The following is a 14,694-nucleotide window of genomic DNA, read 5'->3' as shown; positions in this document are numbered from 1 at the left end:
CTTTTTTCACTTTGTAAGTGTTCAGTACGATTGTCTTTAAATTTCTTTTCTGTTCTTTGTGAGTGCTATAGGTATGGCCGAAAGGCGTGGGAAGAGTGATGCTGGTGTGAGTGGTACTGGTAGTCGTGTGAGTACGTGTCTGAGTGAACATAGGATTCAGGGGAGTGCTGTTGCTGCGAGTGCGACTGGTGTTGCTGGGAGTGCAAGTGGTGTTGCTGTGAGTGCTGCTGGTGGCTCTGTTGCTGGTGCTGCTGGGGTGTCTGTTGCTGATGCTAGTGGGGTGTCTGTTGCTGGTTCTGCTGGGGTGTCTGGTGGTGGTGGTGCTGCCGGGGTGTCTGGTGGTGGGGTGGTTGGTGGTGGGCCGCTTTTGGAGTCTCTTCCATTGGAAGAAGGAGAGTCCAGTCAGCAGCAGCCAAGCTCTGGGGCTGCACATGTTTGGAGGAAACGTGTGGAGCGGCCACGTAATCCTCGTTTCAATGAAGAGGAAAACAGAGTTCTTGTCACACGGATTTTGGAGCACTATGACTCTTTGTTTGGGCATTTACTAGGTAAGTCTATCTTTGCATTGATTGTTCAAAGACATGATATCCTAGATCATGTGAGATGTCTTAATATCAAGCTATAATTCTCTAATATCTATCAATTAAAGTTAATTGTTACACACATAATCCTTCATGCTTTATAACGACCATAACAATCAGTCTAAAAAGATTGACAAAGTTCATACAATATTCATGCAAGCTTCCTTAGATTTGTATGTTTCCACGTAAATGCTCATGTGCTACACATATTCAACCTAAACCAGCATTTTTGGTATCTCTCGGAACAGGTGACAGTTTAGGAAACTGGTCGTTTTTCTAATAATAATTAACGTCATATACACTGGCGACACACTTTATTCGAGCTTGGCTAGTCCCATGAATTCGGGTATACCCGGGTGTATTGAGGTTTGTGACTGTTTTCTGCCCGAGTGCATTGGGTTATTTTCCAGGCAGGGATTGAAGCATTTTATTCCCACTGGCTGCAATACTGCACAGCATATATATATATATACTGCATTACAATTCATGAATTTATGCCATCTGGTAGACACGCGAAGCATTGCAGCCTATTAAATCCTAATCATTATCATTTAACAGATCAGCCGCCCGTCAGCCAGGCATGAACCCAGGCTGGGAAGGCAAACGCAACGGGGCTTGTCAGAGGTGAGGAGCGGCGCATTCCAGGTATCTGCCAGGTACATACTGGGTATTTGCTCGAATAAAGTGTGTCGGTGCAGTATTTTGTATGTATTTCAAGGGCGGACAAGTTCAGCATCAAAAAAAGAAATGTGGGATCAAATAACATTGGCTGTGTCTGCGTGTGGGAATCATGTCAGGGACTGGGCAAATTGTCGGAAGAGATTTGATGATATCAGGGCAAACTTAAAGAAAAAAATCCAAGCACAACGGATGCATGCTTCTGCCACTGAGGTGGCCCGCCAGCACAAGCTCTAATGTTAACTCCATTGGAGGAGCAGATGCGGGAAAAATTTCTTCCTGTCATCGTGGAGGGTTTGGCATGGGACAGAGATATCGGAATTTATTCGGCTCAATTTCCTCCAGGTGACAAATGTTACTGTACTACACGTGTCGTATGTTACCGTTCTTATCTATATTTCCGCTGAAACTTATAGTTTTTCCCAATATAAGCATACCTACATATATATCTGTATATATGTCTCTCTCTCTCTCTCTATCTGTCTATCTATCTATCTATCTATCTATCTATCTATATATATATATATATATATATATGTGTGTGTGTGTTTGGAAACATGTATTGGCTCACCTATCGTGGATGGCATCATTATGAGTAAACATACACAACTTGACCTGCATGAAGGGATTATGTGTAATGATCTTCCAAATAATACACTGCAACCTTCTACCTTACAAAGCATTCAACATCTTTGCCCTATAGTTGAAAGCTGAATGTATGTGTGAATCTTTGTACAAACAATGGGTTAACATGCATAAACACAAAGCACACCCTCACTCATTCTTTGTCACAGTAATGTATAACTTCGTTATATTGTGTCTGTGCACACAAATGCATAATTCACTATTTCATGTATGTGTCGATACATATATACATATATAGATATAATATATATAATCTTAAAGGATATTGCACCACAAATTGCTTTACTTAAGACAGATTTAAGAAGTGCTAATCCAGAGAGTGTCCTTAATATTGAAAAGCAAGTCACCAAATATGAGGAAGAAATTAAATCTATCAAAAGGAAGAAATTTGAAAGGGACTACATGGATTACAAAGATGGGAAAGTATATAAATGGAGCAGGCCCAAGTCCAGCAAGAAACGTTATTCCAAAAAAACAGGACATACACCATCTCTCGGACCATCCGGAGAAACTACAACAGATGTTGATTCTTCCGACTATGATAGCACACAAATATCTGGGTCAGAAAGTACATCACCCTCTCGCCCTCCTTTTTTATTCAGAGGCAGGGGTCGCAGGGGACCAAAAGAACAACGTGGAGGGGAGCAAAGAAAACTTTGCGACAGAGATCAATTTGGACACACGACCCAAAAGTAATAACATCATTGAAACCGGAGAATAGTCTTACAATTGTGAACCTATCTGACATTGTACTAACACCAATACAATGCAGTGTATTGGAACGCAGATTATCTTTTTCTCCCACCTATTCCTGCGATAAATTTGAGTGGATTAAAGACCTTCACCTTTTTTGTCGGAAACTTCTATTATTTAAACATTACCTCAAAACCACAGAGGACATAGTATTACAAACACAAAGTCTTACATCCATTCATGAACGTAATCTTAATATTCTGACATCTTTGATTGAGGAGGGTACTGAATCGCCCATCAATGAATTGGCTGTTGCCAAACATATCAGGCCAAAATCTGTCTTTTGTCCACCAATACAGACATCTTCTCATATCGAGGTACTGCTGCGGCCGAGTTTATTTGAGCATTTGCCCGGTCTCGGCCGCAGCAGTAACCAGGCGCGCGCCGGGATGTGCCTGGCGCGCGCCGAAGCCGCGGAGGAGCGCCCTCCGATCAGGGCTTTCTCCTCTCGCTCGCCGGGTCGGCCGGGTCCCCCGGAACCCCCTGCCGCCGTCCCCCACATCGCGGGACACCAGGGCTCCCTCGGGGAGCCCTGGACGTGCGTGCAGGGGGCGCAGGCACCCGATGACGCGTGACCGTGCGTCGATGACGCGCGGCACGCCGAGGGAGTGTGGCTAGCATGCCGGGGCATCCCCAGGCTTGCGGAGCTAGCCGCATTCAAATAAAATGTGCCGCCTCTGTATTCTCTGAGCTAGTCAGCAAGGGTATTTCTCAATTACCCGATAAGATCAGTAAGACCAACCTTAATAAATCTGAATGATTGGCAATTGACAGCTTACAACCTCCGACAAGGGGGGGCAACATCGTCCTGTGGCCCAAGAACCTTTATGAGGCAGAGGTTTACAAACAACTTCAGGATCGTACGTGCTACAAAGATCTTCCAGGGGACCCGACATCTGCATTCAAAACTACTCTTGACAAGATTCTTCTGGAAGCTTTCTCAATTGAATCCTGACGAAGCGTAATTATGAAGGTCTTATCTCTAAACACCCAGTGGTTCCGACACTGTATTTACTGCCTAAGATTCACAAAAACCCTTCCCACCCCCCAGGACGACCTATTGTTTCTGGTATAGGGGGGCTGTCTGAGCCCATCTGCCGTTATCTTGACTGTTTTCTACGTACATCAGTAGAAAGCCTTTCATCATACATCCGTGATACTATGGACATGTTGTCGTGGCTGGACCAGGTGACGGTTGGCAGGGAGACTATCCTGGTGATGTGTGATGTAGAAAGTCTCTATACATGTATTCAACATCAGGATGGAATGCACGCCACCAGGTACTTCCTGTCAATGCAGAATCTGAGTTCCGACCTCATCGACACGCTCATGCAGCTTTTATCATTTATACTTACACACAATTATTTTGTTTTCAAGAATTCTTTTTATCTTCAAGTCAGAGGAACGGCGAAGGGCGCAACTTGCGCGCATTCCTATGCAAATCTTTTCCTGGGGTGGTGGGAAAGGGAGGTGGTGTTCATGGATGACAATCTGTTCCTCACTAACCATGTCCTGCTGTGGTTGAGATATATCGACGACATCTTCATTCTTTGGCAGGGTTCTGCCGCGGAGTTGGAGGTGTTCGTCGATCTCCTCAACCACAGCGGCCATAACATAAAACTTACCACACATTGGAGTAAGGAAACTGTGGACTTTCTAGATCTCCAAATCAGTATTGATCCCGAAGGTCGGATTGTTACAGATATACATAGGAAGACCACATCTACTAATTCTGTACTGCACGCATCTAGCTCGCACCCGGCGCACCAAATGAATGGAATTCCGGATGGAGAATTTCTGTGTCTAAAGCGTAATTGTTCCACAGATGGAATATTTAGAGGACGAGCAAAAGAATTACAAAAACGCTTTAGGGACCGTGGTTACAGCCGTACACAAATTAATCAGGGATTCCAGACTAGCCTACAAAGAGATAGAAATTCTCTGCTGATACCAAAAGCTCGGGGATCTAGAGACTCCACGATTCGTTTCATTGGAACGTATAATTGTCAGTGGGCTAATTTAAGAAGGATCATCAACCAGCACTGGGATGTATTACTATCGGACGGTGATTTACGTTCGGTTCTGGGCAGCTCTGTTAGTCTAACAAGCAGGAGATCCCCAAACCTAAAAGACAAATTTGTCAGAAGCCACTATACTCCAACCCCTTCCAGTTCCTTTCTTAATCAAAACATTAAAAATGGCTTCTTTAAATGTGGCATGTGTTCGGCTTGCCAACATATGTCCCAAACGTCTAAGTTCAGGGACAGTACAGGGACAAAGGAATTTGATATTCGTTTCTTTCTGAACTGTAAGTCAAAGGGTGTTATATACTACATGAGCTGCCCATGCCAACTAATATATGTAGGTATGACAACAAGGGAAGTGCGTTTCCATATTTTAGAGCACGTATGGAATATTAAAAATGCATCTCGTGACATTCTGGCCTGTAGAAAGATCACCAGTGTTGCACGACACTATATGTCAATGCATAATTCTGATCCCTCAGTCTTGTCAGCATTTGCTATCGACAAGGTATCACTGGGGATCCGAGGGGGAGACATAGAAAAAAATCTGCTGAAAAGAGAATGTAGGTGGATCACCCAACTAGATTCACTTACGCCCCGGGGGCTGAATGATTATATGGGGTACGCAATGTTTCTCTAGGGCTCCTCTGAATTATGCCATTGCATGCTTTTTTTTTTTTTTTTCTGTTTTGGATCTGATAACTTTTTAGTTATTATTTTACTTTATCTGGACACTTCTTTGTAGTCACATTTATCTGCTACATTTGTATATATGTATATATATTCTTTTCATATCAGCCACCTTTACGCATTTCTTTTTAATGGGTGTTGGTATATTTGTGTTTTTTGTTCTGTATTTCCTGGCCATTCTGTGGTTATATGTTATGTGGTGTATGGTATTGGTGCATCGGTATGATCATTTATATAATTATTGGTGTTGTCTGTTCAATACTTATATTCAATATTTTCATTACAGATTAATCAAGTTCTCAATTGTAGGGAACATGGAAATAACCTGTCCTGCACCTGTATGAGCATTTGGCGCTCCAGCCATAGCTCCCTATGCAACCTGACACCACGATCTACTTGTCCTATGAATGGTGCCGGTCTGTGATGTCATCTGATGCGCGGCACTTTAAATCTGCTACTCGTAACAGCAATTACACTCCCGGAAGAAGCCTGTGTGGTGAAACAGCTGTCGGAGTTTCCAGACGGGTGACACAGTCGCATGGCTGATTTCAGCCTCTCTCTCCACTCTCCACTCACACCAGCAATTTTGCTTGTCCAGGACGGTAATGGTGGCTTGCTGGCCTTAACCCCTTCGTGGCCTTACTATGGAGGACTGACGGATACCTTGAGCGGAGGCGCGGGACACTCACATGGTGATATTACCTCTGATTTTTGTCAGTATACCCATGACTGTCTTCCGTTTTTTAAACGGTCTTTCTATCAGTATATCTCCCACATGCGTGGGGAGGTGTCCTCTGAACTAAGCTTCCATTTACCTAACTCCACCAATCCTGGTCCATTTAATAATTTTTCACTTCACAACATTATTTAATTATTTATGTGTGATTCATGCTATATGTGTGTGGATTGATGTTCCTCTCATCCCTGTGTGTGGGCAGGTAACTTGTCACGCTTTATTATAGGGATAGCACATGTATATATACATATCTTCAGTGCTTTGATTACCCTCTGTGTGGCCCTGCCTGCCCTCATTTGTCTATTATTTTATTTTATAATACTCATACTGCTTTGTACAACAGTCATTTTCATGGGACATTTCTTTTTTTATTTAAGAATGTCTCTATATTAGGTTTTCTTTGCTGGCATATACGTTTTGTTTGGGACCGGCCGGTCATCAAATTCAGTGGGTTCTTTTGATTCCCTCTGTCTTTGCTTAGATCCTCCTCCTCTGCCCTTTTTTTCTTTGTCACCTGGGCATCCTTTTTAGAGGTTTTTGTACATTTAGCATATGTTTGGGATTTGAGTTTGACTGTGAGATTTTTCCCCGTCTGGTATTGTTTTTATATGTATGTCATTTTTACTATGTTTCATGTGTTTTCTTGGTCCATGATTAATAAACCCTTTTGTACTTATATTCATATTTTTTCGTGATCAGAGTGCTTTATTTGGGATGTCTGTCTTTTTTGTGTGTTTTTATATATATATATATATATATATATATATATATATATATATATATATATATATATATATTTAAACAGGCCATTACTGCCTAATCAAGTATTGCATGGAATATTGTGCATTCAAAGGCGAACATAAATAATTTGCAAAAACAAATTTCGTTATGTTTTATTAAAGCTATATGTTCGCTTCATGTAGTATAATGTGAGCATAAATAGGAACATGTACCATATGGTATTTCATTGTGTTCATATGTAGCTCACTTCATATTTGTATTTCGCACATGTACCGGTGTGTGAAACAAGCTGCAATTAATATGTAATCACAGCATAGAGGTGAACAGAGGGGGTGGGGTCGGCCACAGAGCCAGATCACAGGGTCATGGTAGGGTCAAGTCTTGTGGGACGCCTTACAGGTGTTAGAACCAAATAAAAGGTCAGGGTGGTGTCACATCTTGGGGGAGGGACTATAGTTGTTAGAAGCTGACAAGGTGAACAGAAGTTCATCACATTCATTTGAAATGGTAATTATCTGAATACTTTCAACCCACCAGTCCACTATATATGAAAACGTACGTTAGTCATTCGTTCAGTCATATATTCTTTTAACGTTATAGATACGCCACCTTTTCACACCAGTACCATCTGTGAGCGACACACTGCATGTGTTGCTGAGTGTCAGCCACATTGAGCGCTAAACCTGATTCTCTTAAATGTTCGGACAGATCTCTAAACACATTCAGACACATTTCCACAATTAGGTGCTGAATTGTAAGCAGAGTCAACTTTGCTTTCATGGTAGTGATGTACATTATTATAGTTAGATTAGTACACAACATATGCAGTGTATGTACAACAGTACACTTCATTTTACAACGCATTCCTGCATGAACATTGTATGTTGTATGGTGTTGAAAATAAATGTGCCGATTAGGTTCACATGTACATTTATGTTAAGATGGATAATTGTGAGGATTCAGGGATCGCGGCATCCGCGCCCTGGTCCTCCTTCTCCTGCGGTTACTCCCGCTACCGTGGCGCGCGCCTCTCGCTGGCGTCACTCACCTTCGGCGGTCCTGGGGGTTCCCCGCCATGCTCTGCGTCCTCGGACGCCCGCGGGGTCTGCAGTCCCGCATGCGGCCGCCGTGTTCCCCAGCCGCGCGCCTGAACAGCGCGCGCCGGGTGAGGTTAATTTATTCACTGCTCCTGCAGTGAAGACCCGCCTCCAGCACACTAACAGGACCTCCTACCAAGACAAGAGTCCTCACCTGCCTGCCAATCAAGGGGACCTATCCAGGATAGCTCCACGCAGTCCTCCAGGCCTGCCCCCACCTTTGATTGGCCAGTCACACTTTATAATGCCAGTTCTTCCTCTTACTCATTGCTCGACATAGTTTTCACTTGGATTACTACTCTGGCGTTTTCTCTCTTATTCTCTCAGGTTACGACTTGGCTTGGCGGACGTCTCTCTCTGGCTCTAGACCCCTGCTTGGACAAACGACCTTCCGGAATTCTCCAATCCCAGACTTTGGCTAACGGCAACGACAACGGCATTTCTACACCGGTACCGGCAAGTATTGCTAGCTAAATACACCTGGCCTGGCAACGCCAAAATCACCACAATCCGGACACGCTCCCTTTGCTGCGGGTGCGTGCTTCTATACGTTCCTCACCTCAGTGAAAGGAACGGGTCTGGTCTGCGGGCAGCACCGGCGTAACATTATGTCGAGCCCACAAGACGCAGACCAGACTGTGGACTCTATGATGACGGCCATGTACCAACAAATACAGGCCTTAACGGATCAAGTGGCTCTCCTCTCCCAACAGGTATCGGACCGCCCTTTACAGGCTCCGCCTGCGGCGCAGCCTGACTTATCTTCCACTTCATTTTCAGTTCCGAAGATTCCGGCTCCAAGGCCCTACGCAGGGGATCCACACACCTGTCGTGGCTTTCTCAACCAGTGCGAGATCCAGTTCGAGATGGCTCCCCAGTTGTATGCTACTGGCCGGAAAAAGGTAGCCTACGTATATAGTCTGCTCACAGGTAATGCACTGGCATGGGCCTCTCTGATCTGGGAACTACGCCCTGATATTACCCGCGATTACGCGGCCTTCAGACGGGACTTTCGACAGGTTTTTGATATCCCCGCACGTCAAGAGACTGCTTCTGATACCCTGCTAGAGCTTACAAAGGGACGTCGGCCTGTGGGTCAATACGCCTTGGAATTCAGAACTGTAGCAGCTGAGACTCATTGGGGTCAGGAGGCTTTAGTCGCCGTCTTCTGGAAAGGTCTATCGGAGTCTCTGAAGGATGAACTTGCTTCCCACACCAGGCCAGAGTTACTGGAGGATCTCATCACCCTGGCTACTTGTATGGATCAGCGCCTTCAGGTACGCCGCGCTCAGCGTCAGCTTCCCCGGGCTACGCCTTTCCGTGCTTCCTTTTCCAGGTTCTCTACTAACCAGAGACCCGTCGTATCCCCGTTACCGGCGCTGGAGGCTCCAGAGCCGATGCAACTTGGAGTTCAGCAACCTCGGGTACCGTCACGACAACTTCGCTCTACTGGGGAATCGTGCCATCATTGCGGAGCTTCTGAGCAGCGTACCCGTAACCATCCTCCATCTCCGGGAAACGACTAAGCCCAGTGAGTACGAAGGGGCGCTCTCTGGGTACTGAATCTTCTTGTCCCCCTCCCAGAAGGGAACTTCCCAAAAGATTGACTATTCCCGTCTCCCTTTCAGGACCGACTTTCTACACCTCCACTGCTGCATTTATAGATTCCGGCGCAGGAGGGAATTTCATAGATCAAACCTTTTCTGAGCAAAATCAAATTCCGCTTGGCAGGAAGGACTCTCCCGTTGCCTTGGTCGGGATTGATAATCGACCTCTCACCCCGGCTTATATCTCCTTAGAGACCGGACCTATTACCCTTTCTACTCATTCTCACAAAGAGACTCTGGGTTTTGATGTTATTCATGCCCCAGGAACACCTATCACGCTTGGCTTGCCCTGGTTACAGAAGCATAATCCACTCATCGATTGGGTTTCTCCTAACCCTATTAACTGGAGGTCAAGGTCAGAGAAACCTTTTTCCTCTATCAAGCAACCATCCTTTCTATTAGCCAACACATCAAGTTCTCTGAGGGAGTTACTTTCTCCATACGCCGAATTCTTGGACGTTTTCAGCAAGGCTCAGTCTGAACTTCTACCTCCTCATCGTTCCTACGATTGTCCGATTGATCTGGTACCTGGTTATACCTTGCCTAAAGCCAAATGTTATCCTCTCTCGTTGCCCGAGACCAAAGCTATGGACGAATATATTCGTGAGAATCTTAAGCGGGGCTTCATACGTCATTCCAATTCTCCTGCGGGGGCTGGATTCTTCTTTGTCAAAAAGAAAGATGGTACTCTCAGACCATGTATTGATTACCGGGGTCTGAACCATATCACGGTGAAGAATCGTTATCCACTCCCACTCATCTCCGAACTCTTTGATAGACTTCAGGGGGCCAATCTCTTTACTAAACTGGATCTCCGTGGGGCATACAACCTCATCCGCAACCGGGAGGGCGATGAATGGAAGACTGCCTTCAACACTCGTAGCGGACACTACGAATATCTAGTGATGCCCTTCGGGTTATGCAACGCACCGGCAGTTTTTCAGGACTTCATCAATGACATCTTTCGAGATGTTCTTAATATATTTGTCATTGTATACCTGGATGACATCCTTATTTTTTCTCAAAACTTACAGGATCATATCATCCATACGAAGTTTGTGCTTTCACGCCTCCGCGAGAACCGGTTGTTTGCTAAAATGGAGAAATGCATTTTTCATCAGTCTACCACTTCTTTTCTCGGATACATCATCTCCAACAAAGGTTTGGCCATGGACCCAGAGAAGCTAAAGGCCGTCGTGGATTGGCCACAACCCAATTCCCTCAAATCTGTTCAACGGTTTTTGGGTTTTTCTAATTATTACCGGAAGTTTATCCGCAACTTTTCTACCATTGTCGCTCCTATCACGGCACTGACCAAAAAAGGTGCAGACCCTTCATCTTGGTCTCCAGAAGCTGTCACGGCATTCGAGACACTGAAACACACTTTTGTCTCTGCTCCCATCCTTCGACACCCTAACACGAATTTCCCCTTCACCTTAGAGGTTGACGCTTCGGACTGTGGGGCTGGGGCGGTTCTGTCGCAGAAATTTTCTTCCCAGGATAAACTTCATCCTTGCGGGTTCTTCTCCAAAAGATTTTCATCGGCAGAGAGGAATTATGACGTGGGCAATAGGGAACTTTTGGCCGTCAAGATGGCTCTTCAAGAATGGAGACATCTTCTGGAGGGGTCAAAAGAGCCATTCACCATCCTTACGGACCATAAGAACTTATTATACATTGAGAATGCCCGTCGCTTAGGTCCTCGCCAAGCTCGCTGGTCGTTATTTTTCTCTAGATTCAATTTTGTTCTCTCATACATTCCCGGCACTAAGAACGTCAAGGCGGATGCTCTCTCCCGGCAATACTCTTCTGAAGAGAGATCAGAGAAAACCACTGAGTCCATCCTCCCTAAACAAAGAATCTTAGCAGCTGTGGCATTCAAGAATCTTGAGAGGATCATCAAGTCTCAAGAGAACCTCCCGTCCGGTCTTGTGGTTCCTAAAGACTCTTTGTATGTGGAACCCAAATTTATCCCTGAAATACTGGACTGGGGACACGTTCGGCAGGGCATCCTGGATTCAAGAAAACCTTGGACCTCATCCGTCGTACCTTTTGGTGGCCCAATATGGCTAAAACCATTCTGGAATTTACACGGTCCTGTCCGGTATGTGCGCGTAACAAGATTCCTCGTCAGAAACCTCAGGGTCTTCTCTTACCTTTACCTATTCCGGAGCGTCCCTGGTCCCACATTTCGATGGATTTTATTGTGGAGTTGCCTAGGTCGAATGGCATGAATACCATTCTTGTGGTAGTGGATCGGTTTTACAAGATGGCACACTTTATCCCTCTCAAAGGATTACCCTCCTCACCCGCCCTTGCGGATATTTTTGCCAAAGAGATTTTCCGGATCCATGGGATTCCCACATCCATCGTGTCCGATCGGGGTTCCCAGTTCGTCTCCAAGTTCTGGAGAAATTTCACCAAGAGACTAGGTATCTCGTCTTCCTTTTCTTCTGGATATCACCCTCAATCCAACGGACAGACCGAGAGGGTTAATCAATCCCTCGAGAAATACTTAAGTTGTTTCGTCTCTAATTCTCAGGATGACTGGGCAGAATTACTTACCTGGGCTGAGTACGCATTCAATTCTTCCAGGAATGAGTCCACTCACGAGACCCCCTTCTTTATCAACTTTGGATTCCATCCGGCTCGCCTACCCATTACTAAAGAATCCTCTGGGGTACCAGCCGTGGACGAACATATTGCTCTCCTACAAGACTCTTGGTCCAGAATACAATCTGCATTACAAAAGGCATCCTTGACATCTAAAAATCAGGCTGATCGTCACCGTCGTCCGGCACCCGAATACAAACCCGGGGACAAGGTTTGGCTATCATCCAAGAACATCCGTCTCAAAACGCCTTCCCTCAAATTGGCTCCTAGGTTCCTGGGTCCCTTTTCCATTTTGGAGCAGGTTAATCCAGTTTCTTTTCGACTCCAACTTCCTCAAAGCATGAGAATTCCGAATGTCTTTCACACCTCACTTCTCAAACCTTTTATCTCCAGTAGCCTCTTTCCGGATAACACTTCTAAACCAGATCCTCAGGGTAACGAAGAGTATGAAATACAGGCTCTACTGGATTCCCGTCTTTCAAGAGGTAAAGTCCACTTCTTGGTCCACTGGAGAGGTTTTGGACCCGAAGAGAGGTCATGGGTACCCCTGAAAGATATTCATGCGCCAGGACTCCTCAAACGCTTTCGAAAGAAGTTTCCATCAAAACCATGGAGGGATCGTCCTGAGGCCGATCCTGAAGGGGGGGGTACTGTGAGGATTCAGGGATCGCGGCATCCGCGCCCTGGTCCTCCTTCTCCTGCGGTTACTCCCGCTACCGTGGCGCGCGTCTCTCGCTGGCGTCACTCACCTTCGGCGGTCCTGGGGGTTCCCCGCCGTGCTCTGCGTCCTCGGATGCCCGCGGGGTCTGCAGTCCCGCATGCGGCCGCCGTGTTCCCCAGCCGCGCGCCTGAACAGCGCGCGCCGGGTGAGGTTAATTTATTCACTGCTCCTGCAGTGAAGACCCGCCTCCAGCACACTAACAGGACCTCCTACCAAGACAAGAGTCCTCACCTGCCTGCCAATCAAGGGGACCTATCCAGGATAGCTCCACGCAGTCCTCCAGGCCTGCCCCCACCTCTGATTGGCCAGTCACACTTTATAATGCCAGTTCTTCCTCTTACTCATTGCTCGACATAGTTTTCACTTGGATTACTACTCTGGCGTTTTCTCTCTTATTCTCTCAGGTTACGACTTGGCTTGGCGGACGTCTCTCTCTGGCTCTAGACCCCTGCTTGGACAAACGACCTTCCGGAATTCTCCAATCCCAGACTTTGGCTAACGGCAACGACAACGGCATTTCTACACCGGTACCGGCAAGTATTGCTAGCTAAATACACCTGGCCTGGCAACGCCAAAATCACCACACTCCGGACACGCTCCCTTTGCTGCGGGTGCGTGCTTCTATACGTTCCTCACCTCAGTGAAAGGAACGGGTCTGGTCTGCGGGCAGCACCGACGTAACAATAATATACAGATTGCCCGAATCATATCATTGTCATTTCGTTATGTGATGCTGATATTTAGCCATAACTACTCCCACTACAGATACTTCATGTTAATTATGTACACATGACAATTAAATTCTGATGTTATTCTTCTATATAGTTGCTCCTGCAGCTCCTGTGTCACCTGACACTGAACATGTCTCATCACCTGTCTCATCAAGGTCATCATCAAGAATGGAAGGTGAGTGTATGAGGTGCAGCCCATATAATGTGTACATTTGAAGAATTTCATTTGCCATGCAAAATAAAGGCCTTTCACATGTAATGAACTTCACATCAGTTATTGTCACAGAAGATGTAGTGTTTCCTGACAACATGTATTGTGTGTGTTTTAAAGTATCAGATAGGAGTTGTGATGTTACAACAAACTTTAATTCATTCTTCTTTCACACTGAGTCGAAACATCATTGTTACTTCAAGCATCATCTTTTAATTGGACACAAATAAAAAATTATGGAAACATGTTATGTGTTACACTATGAGAACAACTATCATTATAGTGAAAACAAGGGGAAAGTTCCATGGCAGTTCATAATGTCTTTCTTTATTTGTAGAACCAGATGTTGCCGCTCAAGGACAAATTCACTCAAGTGACCATGAAGATGTTGACACTCCTGGATTAACCCAGCATTCTAGTCCTCCTGCTCGTGACACCTTATTCAGCTATTGCAGCTTCTGAAGAACGAATCTTGGGTGAAGAAAACCGTCGCCATTCAGAAATGATGTCAGTGCTTGAAAGGATGATCTCACTGCATGAAAGGATGCATGAAAGGTCAATATCAGAAATGTCACAAATTCAAAAAGTCATCATCCAAGTTCCTAAAGAAATCCAAAAGGTAAACAGGACATTACAAGCACTAGTTCTGAATGTAAGAATAGCAAATCAGTTTCGGAGTACAGCAAGAGAACAACAATTCCACTTTACCCCATCAGAGGATGGATCTTTACATGCTGCTACTTTTTCTCCAGAGTCATCAGTTCTTCATTCCCCAGTTCTGGATGATGCCGGTACAGTAGGTGCAAGTTCTGTGCAGGTCCCTGTCAACATCCAACCGCTTACATCTGTTCAAAATATGGAACCGA

Source organism: Ascaphus truei, chromosome 5 (assembly GCF_040206685.1).
Source record: "Ascaphus truei isolate aAscTru1 chromosome 5, aAscTru1.hap1, whole genome shotgun sequence".
Taxonomy (NCBI): Eukaryota; Metazoa; Chordata; class Amphibia; order Anura; family Ascaphidae; genus Ascaphus; species Ascaphus truei.
Note: the sequence above shows the minus strand (reverse complement) of the source record.